At 35.6% G+C, this 13,331-nt stretch overlaps 1 pseudogene across 1 annotated transcript in view; it reads left to right on the top strand.

Annotated features, from left to right (window-relative positions):
* Nucleotides 1-6,518: 6,518 nt before the first annotated feature.
* Nucleotides 6,519-13,331, top strand: part of LOC148842526 (ABC transporter G family member 35-like) — a 27,567-nt pseudogene continuing 20,754 nt past the window's right edge. The window contains exons 1-7 of the transcript XR_016103787.1: nt 6,519-6,968; nt 7,638-7,847; nt 7,945-8,029; nt 8,158-8,317; nt 8,404-8,480; nt 8,608-8,661; nt 10,312-10,398. The product of XR_016103787.1 is annotated as an ABC transporter G family member 35-like (transcript). The remainder of the gene's footprint in view (nt 6,969-7,637; nt 7,848-7,944; nt 8,030-8,157; nt 8,318-8,403; nt 8,481-8,607; nt 8,662-10,311; nt 10,399-13,331) is intronic.

Genomic DNA, 13,331 nt, shown 5'->3' with positions numbered 1-13,331 from the left:
GAACAGGTCTATCATTGAGGGACCTCAAAACAAATTGTCATGGTTTTCAAAACCGGATTGGAACGGACAGTCGGACCGGAAAAACTGGGAACCGTTCACCTGTCCAATTCCGTTTTCCCCCAAAACCGTCTTTTTCTCCAAAACCGTTGATTTTGGTCAACAAATCGCTGAACTGACCGATTAACCATTTGAACCGTTCAAACGGTTTTGACTGTTTTTCAATTTTTTTAATTTTTTTAATTTTTTTATCAGAATGGGCCGACCGTTTGACCCGTTCAAACCGGTAACCAGACCCCTGATCAGTTCGGTTTTAAAAACCATGCAAATTGTTGGTGGTGGTATCGAGGTGTTGCTAAGTCTTTCAATGTGGCCATGTGTCACTATCCTATTGGCGATTAATTTGACCCTCGCCAAATAATGCTATAAACTAGAAATTTATAAGTTATGATTATTTTGTATAAGACTAGAAGAACTTGGATGGATCCAATTGTAAGGCACTCATGATCTGATTTTAAAGGTCCAAGACTCCAAGGGGAATGGTAAGATGAGCCCAGGAAGAGGGAGAAGAGAGAAGAGCTAGGTAGCCCCTCTCCGAAGGGACTGCCTACATACCATTCACCAGTTCTAGAATTTCGACAATGAGAGATAGAAGATGGTAGTGAGACAGACAGGTTTGGAGGGAAAAGTAACAAGAGTTGGGGAGAGGGAGGATTGTTCCTCATGGGTCCTCCTATAGGTGTGGAACTCCTATTTATAATGTATTTGGGCTTTGTTAATTCTAGAATTTTCTTGTATTTAAAATTTTACTTGCTTTATCTATTAATTAATACTCCAGAATGTTCTAATACTAAATTGATGCAAATAAGTTTAAGTGAATAATTGATCTGGACCCGTTTAATCTAATTTGGGCTCATGCTGGATCTATTGAGTTAACGTACTTGTTTGTAAATCCATGGTTACCAATGCTTAGACTTAATATAACTTAAGCTTTTATACACGTTGGGCTTAGGTTGGAACCTTAGGCCCTATTTGGTAACGTTTTACGAGAATGTTTCTTTTATTCCTCGCGTTCTTGTGGAATAGAAATGCGTTTGATAAAATAAAAATGAAAGAAATGAATCATTCCCGCATGAGAACAACACCCGGGAGTGGCTCAAAGAACATGTTCCTAGAGAATATGTGGTTCTCACATCGTCCTTCAAATTTACAAATATGTATGCCTTGTTTCTCACATGAAAACAAGGGTATTTTAGACATTTTGTCCAACCTAATAAATTCCACCCTAATGGCTTTCCTCTTCCTTTGACTTCTCTCTACCGTTGCACAATTAAGGAACAGTGAGTGTTGGATTTTTTGCAAACGATCAAGGACTTCAATGAGCACTCGGTTTTGCTCATTGTCGACTCTGAATGACGAAGGTAAACACTCTTGTTTTGCACCATTTTTACTTATTGTCCACGGCAAATGCTTCTTTCCTTGTCTTCCTTATCATCATTTTTTCTTTGTTATTGGATACCCTGTTTTGCCTCTCATTCGATTCTCCTCTCTACCAATATTATTTCAAGGTGAAAGCTGCAACAACTCTTTGACATCTGCTTATTTTCCCGACAATTATCATTTACACAGGTATGGTTTATTTTCCCAACTTCCTAAATATCTGAGCTTCCATCTATCTTGAAATTCCTAATGATATGAGCTTCCGTCTACTCCTTTTCCCAACTCCCAACCTGGGTTGCATGAAATGAAACCAGGTTGGTTTTCGTAATTCTAACTATTTCCTAATGATCTAAAATTCTGTCTACCCTGAAATTCCCAATGATCTGAGTTTCCGTCTACTCCTTTTCCCAACTCCCAATTCCCAACCTAGGTTCCCCCTAGAATTGATCTTGTAGTTCGGTGTTCTTATTGAAGTCAAATATAATTGGAAAATGAACCCTTATGATTCATGTGACTTGAGACTTGCAACAATGGCACTTGATCTTGTAGCACAATAGCACTTGGTTTTTTGTTCAGTTTATGCTTAATGACTTGCAACAATACAAATATGCTGATAAATTTGCAGAATTAATATTAAGAAATACTTGTGCTATTCAAACATTGTTTCTGTTTCTATATAACAGAAATCTGTTTCCAAAGAACAAATTTCCAAACACCTCTATTATTTTTGAAGAGTAAGAAACAAAAATAGGAATTCCCTCAAGAAAAGAAACAGGTGGGAACATTGCCTTACTCTCTCATGGTGAAGTCCACTCGGTTGTCCTGTTGATTGGAGCCCTGTCTATCGCAGCTTCTTGACCTCATACTAGGACGATACCATCATTCCATCAATCTCTGGATTGTTGATCACCCTATCATGAGAGAGATGTAATGAACATTATAGAGAAAATGTTCTGTGAAATGCTACTATACAAAGCTTGCTCCAATGGTACTTGCAATAGTTGAAGAAGTCCCAACACTGAAGCTTTGCTTCTAAACCATGAATGGAAGAGGTGAAGTTTGGAAAGAAATGGAAAAAAAAGTTTTAAAATCAAGTTTTCATGCGGTTGGATTGGGTGAATTAAATAGATTGGAGTCAAAATTGCTAGCCTTATTAAGAGAATCCTCACACGGCTCATTAACACACAACATGAAAATCTTACCTTCTTATGGATTGAACCCACCTTGAAACGAATTCATTCAATGTAGAGTGGACTCCTTTTAGACCTTAAAAAGGTAGAGAAGTGCCAATATTTGGATGTTAGTTTGGGAAAATAATTAAGGTAAAAGATGAGAAATATCTTAGTGGTGAGAAGGTCTTCTCATATCCTATTCTACACTTATTTATATATCTCTATTTTAAAACTGAGGGACACCAAATTTGGATGTCATATAAAGCAAATAGGGAAAAGGGAGCGATGACAAATGTCAATTACTCACACATTTGATCCCTACGTGTATCTATCTATTGATTTGTGTGTATGTATGCTTATTGGATATAAATCCAAAGGTCCTGGATGTCAAGGGATACCAACTGAGTGGTGGCCATTTGGTATGTTATGGGTAGTCTCAGCGGATATGAGGATTCAAGTCCCACTATTATCACCTATGACCAAAACAAAGGGATGTCAAGGGATTATGAAAATTCTATACCTAAGGGCCGTGTTCGGGCTACTTAAGGGTTAGATTTAGGCCCGGTCTAAAAACAAAAATCTCGATCTTTTGGGCTCAAGTCCAATTTGAAGACCAAAAATTCTAGTCCAATTTTTTCTTTACTTTACCAATAATAGAGAAGAGGTGGATAAAATTTAAACTTGATCTAAAATCCAAAATATTGGATTCAAATCAGATTCGTATGTGGAATGAATCAAAACCAATGGTCAAAATGGTCAATGTTGATCATCTTCCATAGGGATTGTGATTGGTTAGGTAATCCGTTACGCATGACTCTATTTGCAGTAGATCCTGATGTCTCTATGCTAATAACTCCACAATTATCTTTATATCACATGCAAAGCGCACACATAAGAAAAAAACAAAAAACAAAAACAAAGAAAAGAAATGTACTTATTAAGAGGAACCTAGTATAATATCATAAAGGCTCCATTTGGAAGGAGTAAAAATACAAATAGGTAGAGCGCAAAACCTTGTATTTTGTACTATTTTGTATGGATTTGCAATGTACATATTTGTATTCATACTCCTTCCAAATTGAGCCAAAGGATTTGACTATGATACCCAAAAGACATGATATCCTAAAAACAAAAATAAAAAAAGGGAAAACAACAAATCAACCGGCATTAAAAACGTGTTAAGCAATCAGGTGTAATTTATCAAAATCAACCACCATCAAAATTCATTGGTGAAAACACATCCATTACCATGCCTTTCCGGCATCATAGATTTTTCCTATGATAAAAGTTTTGCTATGAACATTCAATATAAACTGTGTTGTCCAAAGAACTCTTTATGCATGACATGTTAGTTTTAGGCCCCGTTGGTTTGCAGGAATGGGGGTATGGAATCTGAATTGGAATGAGCTATTCTGATTCCAACTGTTTGGTTGTGTGGAATTGAAATTCCATTCCCATTCTTTCTAGAATGACATTCCCCCATTTGAGGGAATGGAATTCCAGTCCTGTTGATTCCAAATTTCATTCCCATTCTAGTCTGAACCAAACAGATTATGGGAATAGACCATTCCGATTCTGATTCTAAAGGATTTTGATTCTGATTCCAATTCCAATTCTGATTGTGAACCAAAAAAACCCTTAGTCTATAGGGATTCATTGCACCAGTAAAATTGCAAAAAGAATGGGATGTGTATCTGTCTGAATCAGGTTGCTATAGTGAACACACTGAGGTGGCGTTTGATAAATCTGAAATTTCAGATCTAAAAGGTTAAAAAGATATTTTGTATTTGAAATCTGAAAAGAAGCATATGTGTTTTTTTACTTTTTAGAGGCCTGAATCCATAAGTTTGTTTGTGTTGGATCAGCCCATTACCATATGAAATTTACTGATTTTACTATTTTACCCCTATAACATACTATTTAGAAATGTTGAGTTCAATTTGCATTATCTCATAAAAAATAATTTTCAACCTCAAAATAATATTGAAAAATACAAATAATAAATAATAAATTATTAATTATTAATTAATAAATGAAACAATTAAAATTAAAAAATAATTAATGACTATAAAATATTAAAATAATTAATAATTTACACAAATAAAAATTAAAATAATTTTTAAAAATTAATGAAATAATTAAAAATTACTAGTTAATAAAAATAATTAGTAATTAATAAAAATACAAGTAAAATTAATAAAAAAATAGTTAATGTTTAAGAAAAATAATTTATAATTATTAATAATTATTACTCACCGAACGGCCGCTACTACAAGTTGTAGTGGCAGTGGTGGTGGAGGGAAGATAGGGGAGAGAGAGAGAGAGAGAGAGAGATGTCGAATGGGGAGGGGTATTTTTGACTTTAGGCCTTATTTGAAACGTGTCTGAACACGTTAATTGACGGGCCTGAATCTAAAAATTTCAGATCTGAGAAAACTTTTCAAACCCTATTTCATATGCAACACCAAACAAAATTGGCATCTGAAAAGTAATATTTTCATATTCAGACGTTTGAAAAGTACAATCAAACTCCACTTGAATAATCTAGCATTCAGAAAATTTTTTGACACCTGTCCCTTAAAATACCCTCAATATTTATTAAATTATCGTTGAGTTAAAATGATGAATGCATATAGGTTACAATGTTGTGCCTATTAGATCTGTCTAACGCATCGTATAAAGCACATAACACATGTCAAAAGGAAGACAATAAAATATTGATATGGAAAAATCTATGATATAGGAAAGACTTTTACCAATCAAAACTGCCATCAATTTTGATAAAAACCCATCTTTTTGATTACCAGTTTACCACTACAACAATTCTCACAGCCTATTACAGTCATGAAAATATCTCCTTATTCTTATATTTTTCATAAGAAAAGATTAGAGGACGATATCGCGCAGGAAAAGGAAGCTGACCATCCTCAACTCCCAAAAGCATCTTGTATTTATTATCAATCCAAAATGAATAAAACTTTCCATATTTAAAAAGGGTCCGTCTTAAATGTGAATATATCCTTTTAATTAAATTGATATATAAATTGAATTGTGTGTTGTTACTTGTCTACGCCATCCAACAATGGATATTGATTCCTCAATATCTGCCATATGGTAAGTTGCAACCACCAAGTCATAGCCAATTTCCCTTTGCCCTTTCACCCTCTGCCTCTGCCCACTTCTATTGCGCTGCTGCCTGTGAAATTATGTTTACTAATCTGCCACATTTTAGCTAGCTATACAAAGGGGCCCGGGTAGCCCATCCTAGTAGACAATCGGTCCATAAAACAGAGTCATCAGAACCAAACAAATCATTAATTACGATAATCGGGTCTGATCCAATAATAAAACTTCGAAATTTACCCATTTTACACATAAAATGTATCAAGAGTTACAGGGAAAAACAGCAGGCCTTTATATATTATTAATTATATAATTGGTTCAAAGCAGACAAGAAGTAAACAAAAAAAAAAAAAAACGATCCTAACTCAATAATTATTAATTATTAATTTTGACTCAAATCACAGAACTGACAAATCGGTTCGATAAATTCGGGTCTATCAGTAGACCCGATTCATTGACAGCTCTGTAAACGTTACCATCTCCATTAGTTTTTCAACAAACCAACCATTCTGACAGATGTGTTTAAATACGCCTCAAACTTCTTTCACAAATGGAGTCTGTGGCAGGTCTCTGATCTTTCTTTTCTAAGTCCATCTCTATTTCCAAGGAGTAGAGAGAGAGAAAGACATACCATGTTGAAGATCACGAGAAATGAAAAAACAGGGGAGTCGTTAAAAAACTTCTGTGATATAAAATTAGTATAAGGCTCAAATTCCAGCAACCCAATTTGTTCATCTTTCATCCAATTTCAAGAGTGAATCGTAAGATTCTCTCTCTCTCTCTCTCATTTAACCAAAACGCTTACCGACAGACTATTTGTTCAAGTATTCATTTGTTGGAGTTCCAGTTAACATGGAGCTGGAGGGATTAGAGAGTGTTGGGTGCGGGAAGGCGAGTAAGTCAGAGCATGAGTAGGAGCATAAAAAGGGGTAGTAGGGGCGTGGAAGACGTCTTCGCGAGGTCCATGGGTTCGAGGAGAAGCACTCATGCCGACGAAGACGAAGAGGCTCTCAAATGGGCTGCTCTGGAGAAGTTGCCGACGTATGATCGCCTGAGAACCTCCATCTTTATATCTCTCGTGGAAAATGAAAACCAGGGAAACAAGTTCGTCCACAAGGAGGTCGACGTTCGCAAGCTTGACATAAACGATCGCCAAGAATTCATTGAGAGGGTCTTTAAGGTCCCGGAAGAAGATAATGAGAAGTTGCTGCAAAAGCTCAGGAACCGAATTGACAAGTCAGTTTCATCTTTCTTCATCTTTTTACGGTCTCCTGTCTAAAATATCAAAATTTCGACCAAAGCTGTTTTTGTTGCTCACATTTTTTTAAATCAATTCTAATATTTTTTCCATATCCAAAACCATTCCTGGCTTTGTGAAAGTATCGGTTCTTTTCTAGCAAGGCATTGAATCTCTTTTCCAATGGAGCAGAGATGGATGAAAGAAACCTGTTGGAATTTGTGATGGTTGAAAGATGATTGTCCCAGTTTTGTTTTACTACTGATATTATTAAATTAATTGTTTTTGGTGTGTAATTGTTTGTCCGCATTAAAGAATAGCTAGATTTGTTGAGCCTTTCTGTTTTAATGTCTGACTTGGTAGTTTCAGCCTTTCAGGTTGCTAGATGCCATATGGCAACTTATTTCTGTAATATTTTATCGCCAAAACAAAGAAAGAAACGTTTATTCAAGATGATTGGTTTCTGCGATCTTCTTTGTTTTGAAAATCTCTCTCGTCATTATAGAGATGATTTTTCCGTGCCAAAGTTGTTGGTAAATGGTCTAATTGATTTGGCTGAAACTTCAAAACCAGGCCAACTCGTATGAGTTTGTTAAGTTTACTTGGTTCAACTGAGAACGATCGAGCTTCTGTTTGTCATATTTCTCACCGATTTATTCTGATTGCAGGGTGGGAATTCAACTTCCAACGGTTGAAGTGAGATTTGAACATTTAACTATTGAAGCCGATTGCAAAATTGGCAGCAGAGCCCTTCCTACACTCCTCAACACCGCTAGAAACATTGCAGAATCAGCTCTAGGCCTGTTAGGAATCAGAATGGCAAAACAAACAAAACTCTCCATACTAAAAGATGCCTCTGGGATTATCAAACCTTCGAGGTAAATTCATGGAGATGTGCATACAATCTTATGATATCAAAACCAAAAGCTTAGAGCGAGACCCAATTTCTTTATTTAATCTGTCTGTTTGTTCCAGGATGGTGCTTCTATTAGGTCCTCCATCCTCTGGGAAAACGACATTGTTGCTGGCATTGGCAGGAAAACTAGACCCCAGCTTAAAGGTTGGTAAAGCAACAAAGTTTTTATGCCGATCGAGTTAGACATGTTTGTGTTCCTGGCTTTCCAAAAGCTTTGGTGCTATAACAGATAAAGATGATCATATATTATATTTTCGTCTTTGATGAATCAGGTTAAAGGAGAAATCACGTATAATGGGCATAGGCTTGATGAATTCGTTCCGCAGAAGACATCGGCATACATCAGCCAGAACGACGTTCACGTACCAGAACTAACTGTTAAAGAAACACTCGATTTCTCAGCGAGGTTCCAAGGGGTCGGATCACGATATGGTAATTTGATCAAGTTAACTCCGACGTTATTAATTTTATCTCTATTTAATTATTCGACCTTCAATTAATAATGGGTCGTATCACAGATCTCCTATCTGAGCTTGCGAGGAGGGAGAAGGACGCCGGAATATTCCCCGAGGCGGAAGTTGATCTCTTCATGAAGGTAAAGGGCGTTGGTTATGAGGAGAAACACATTGGAATGCGAGTGAGCTCTGCAACTGCAATGCACAATAGTTCATACTATTCAATTAAATTTTGGTTACTTACCCAACAGTTTATATTTTTCTTAGGCAACCGCAATTGAAGGAATTGAGAGCAGTTTGATTACAGACTATACGCTGAAGGTAATGACAGAGACCATCATCTCTCAGAGTCAGAGTCAGAGTCAGAGTCAGAGGCATTAACTGGGGATCCCGCTAAGATTAGAGCCTTCTGTTTAAGGCTTGCTAGCTTTAAAGACTTTTCGCAGGTCACACATATTATGCATTAATTAGAACATGGTCTGCAGTCTCCATTGGCATATTTTTCCAGGAATTCACATTTACGAAGTAGATACTCCACCAGAGGCCAGACAATTATGGCTCTGAAATGTGCAACTTGGCCGGGCTCAACAATCCCTATCCACCGAATTGAAGCACCGTTAGAGTTAGACCAGTCACCAAGGTCCAAGGGACCTTAATGTCATTGTTACATAAATTTTTATATGAGTTACTAAAAACACATAATTTCATTGATTTATTAAAATCTACCATATTATATAATTTAAATTTTACTAAAACACTCTGTATAGTTGCAACCAGGCTAAATTTGGGAGTACTTATTTGAAAAATAAGTGCTTCTTCTAATAAATATTTAGGAAGTGTTTGGTGAGAAAGCACTTATTTTAAACATGGGTAGTATAGGCATTTTCAAAATGACATGGTAGGGTAAGATAGGATAGAAAGGAAATAATCACTTATTGAATAAGCATTTAAAAATAAGTCCAAAATTTGGGCTTTTCAGAATTTTAGTCTTATTTTCCACACACAAATAAGTGCCTATTGATGTAGTTCAAACCCAAAATAAGTACTTATTCAAATAAACATTTATTTTTAAGTATTTCTAAAATTTTCATTAATTATGTGAGCACCTAAATTAAGTGGAAAATGTTTAAGGGCATGGGCCCATGCTTATTTATTTTCAAAGTATCTCTAACCTTTTCTTTTGGATTGAGAACAAAATTGACTAAAAGAAGCGATTGTCTATATTTTACCAAGTACAAGAATAATATTTCCATTTTTTTATTAAATTTATTGGAATAGACTAGGGGTGGATTCAAGCCAAGTCGATCTCGAATAGCTCGAGCTCGACTTGAGAAAAATGTTTTATAAAAATTACAAAAAATTATATATAAAAAATAATTTTTATTTGATATTTAAAAAAATAAGAATTATAATAATTAGTTATTAGTATATATAACAATAAAAATATTATATATACAATATTTTTATTATATATATTATTTTTTTATAATTTTATATTTTATTATTATTATTGTTATTATTATTATTATTATTATTATTATTATTATTATTATTATTATTATTATTATTATTATTATTATTATTATTATTATTATATGCATGCATGTATGTAGACATTCGAGCTTGGCTCTCACGAGCCAAGCTTTATTAGGCTTGAGCTCAGCTCAATTAATAAACGAGCCTGTAAATTGGGCTCAAGCTCGGCTCAAAACTTGGTTGAAACCGAGTCGAGTCGAGCTTGAGTAGTTCATGAAGAGCTCAGCTCGTGGCCACCCCTAAAATAGACATTAGGATCAAAACTGTCATTTTTACCACTTTAGTCTAAGGGAACGTTGATTAATTGAATCGATTGTAAGATAGATTTCAATAAATCTATGAAATTATAGGGGTATTTTAGTTATGTTGTGACACTTTTCATAATGGACCTATTTCGATAAAAAAAAATACTAACGTGAACCCAATTTGAAACAGATATTGGGGCTCGATGTATGGACACCATTGTCGGAGGTGATATGCTGAGAGGAATTTCGGGTGGGCAGAAAAAGCGAGTCACCACAGGTCAGTTGTTTAGTCTTTTTTTTTTTTTTTTCAAGCCGTTTTGATTTTAGTTTTGTTTTGGCTGGTTAAATTAATGGGTTTTGGACCTTTTGGTGAGATGAGACCTTCCTTCAAGTGAAAAAAATAAAAATCCCTTTGAGGGCTTCTTTTTTGGGATTTTGAGAGGGAAAAAGTTGGTCAATGGGATTGTACCAAGAAGTCCATGTTCTTTTTTCAAATTTACGTGGGGACCAAGGAAAGTTTATTTTCCTAGTATCACTTACCCGGTATCCATCTCTTAGGTGGGTAAATTAACTTTCCCATATAGGAGAAAGTTGTCAATGCTTGGATGGGACATAAATGCTTCTTTTGATAATAGATTTTTTATGGCTAAAATGGCCATTATTTTATTTACGTAGGAAATAAAAGAACATGGGTAAATGCACTTATTCAGGTAAATGTTTTCTAAGAAATACTTACCCAAATAACTTACCTGGGTAAATGGCATTTAAAATTTATTTATCCTTCGTAATTTAGGATTGAGCTTTTTTTCTTTAGTTATAATGATAATGCTCTACATCAGTTATAAAATATATGGGACCCAATAGTGAGAAGTTGAATGATTGTAGGTCTCATGTATTTTATCAATGGTTGAAATACTATTATTAGTTGCACAACCTATTGAATAGCTATTACATTTATCTAATCCCATATTTTATTTATTTCTATTGACTTATTAGTTTTAGTGATAAAAAATAATAAAAAAGTTTGACGAATTAACAAAATGAGATACTTTTACAAATCTATATCTATACTACTTATAAAAGAGCAAATGTCCATTTTTTATGAAAGTTTTATTGGACAATTTTTACTCCTTATTTAAGTAGAATACAACGGGCATAAAGAGGACATATATGTCCTTTATTCTCACTCCAAAAACTATCAACTTATAACATTAAGAAATTGTCCACTTATAACTATTTAAAAGGGGAATTGTAAATAGTTTTATCTTTGATATACTATCACGTGTAAATGTAGGGCCATCTTTACTAGTATATTACAAAAACAGTGGTAATGACAAAAAAGTTGCACATCAACCCCAATGTACTGTTGTTGTCTCCTTCCTTGGAACGGCACAACAGGGCCAAGGAGCAAGTTTCCTCTATCTCTCTCTCTCCGTCCTTCCCATCTTTCCACTTTTCAACTAACCCAAGCCAGGTCCAAACCCCACCGAAAATCAAAACAAAACAGATCTTAATCACGTCTTCTACCCCTCAAACCGAAACAGAGTAGTAAAACCACTGATCCCCACCTCTTTTCCTCTTTGTCTTACCTTCACTTCCTTCTTCTATCTCCATCGCTGCCATCAACTTTGTTATTTCTTGAAAGAAGTAGAATGGGAGAGAGTAGTGTTAATCAAAGAAACTCTTCCAATAACCCCACTTATTTGTAAAGCCAAGGTCTTTGAACGTTTGATGAATCATTGTTTACTCCATTATCGGACCTATGGATGATTGGCAACCAACCCGGTGCCAAATCTCTTGACAATAATCGCAGATCCCAATATTTTGGCCTTAATCCACTGAACAAGAAAATCAAATCTCCTTTCTAAATGTCTTTGCTTTGGAAAGATCTACCTTGATAACCTGTATCCGAGTTTTTCTTCAATCGATTTGATCTGTTATTGGGTACAGAAGAGAGTAGCAACTTTGAGATTTCCAAAGCTGCATAATTAGGTCAAGCAGTTTTGGTTCCACCGTTGAATGCCATTCATCATCACAGCTTACAGCCTCTAACTTCATCTTCATTCTAGACAAAATAGTTGTTTACCAAACACAAAGAAAGATAAAGAGTAAGGGAAGGGCCGAAGGGGTTTTGACCTTGGGAGAATGACGGTTCATCCCACGGTCAGAATTTGTAGGTGGGTCCTAGCGTGTTGTGGCAGTGTCTAGCTTTCTTTTTTATTTTAGCGAGAATGACGGCTCATCCCGGGGTCAGAAATTTGAGGCCCAAAATACAGTTGGGGTGGGTCAATTCACTGCACATTGATATATAAAGTGGAGGTTTTTGACATTTAAATATTTATAATTTTGCCATTGAGCCTTTACCTACATTTTATTTTTGGGCAAATCTCTTAAATTACTCCTATTCACAAAATTCACAAAATTGACAAACTATCCTTAAGTTTTCTAACGATTAATTCGGGTTAAATACTAACAGAAAAAATGAAATATCGAATTTGTCCTTCACTATCCATTAAATTTTCAAAATAAAACTCAACCGACGAAAACCCTTAATTTCCAATTTTTTCCAAATGCAAACAAGTGTTGGGGGATACACAACCCTCCCATTAAATCTCTTTGAAATCAATTCTCTCCTTTCAACCACCTCAATCGCACATAGTGGGATGTCAAAGAAGCTATCGTCGCCACTGTTGCAACCGTTGGCATCACTAGCAGAGATTATCTTGCCGACGGAAATAGCTGAGGAGATGGCAGAGAAAGAATCCATTCTCCTTTGCCTAAAGAAACAAGGTGATCATTTAACTTGATCGTGGGAGATGAAGTCAAGTTCGTGGCAGACAACAGAGATCCATTCTCACCCACCAGAACAGAACAACCATCGCCGTTATCATGACCTCTGATTTCTTCTTTTTTCTGAAAACCAACTCCATGTCCAGACCAAACCCATTAATGTCTTGTTGAGCTAGTGTTGTATGTATGCACTATAGGAGGTATACCCAGGGCGAATTTGGAGGTCATCTTTCGAAGATGGAGTCATCGGAGGCAGAAACGACGTTTTTCTCAGTGAATCCAAACACCCCAACTCGCTTCACCATGCACCAACGGAAACCACTGACTGTGAAAGTCTCCCTTCACCACCAACGGTGGGCTTGGAACTAAATCGATTCCCACTGAATCCAACACCCCAACTCGCTTCAATGCCGCCACCTC

The sequence above is a fragment of the Nelumbo lutea genome, chromosome 8, assembly GCF_056320005.1.
Source record: "Nelumbo lutea isolate HS-2025 chromosome 8, American lotus-T2T, whole genome shotgun sequence".
In the NCBI taxonomy this organism is placed as follows: Eukaryota; Viridiplantae; Streptophyta; class Magnoliopsida; order Proteales; family Nelumbonaceae; genus Nelumbo; species Nelumbo lutea.
The sequence above is the reverse complement of the archived record's forward strand: the minus strand, read 5'-3'. Positions and strand labels throughout refer to the sequence as shown.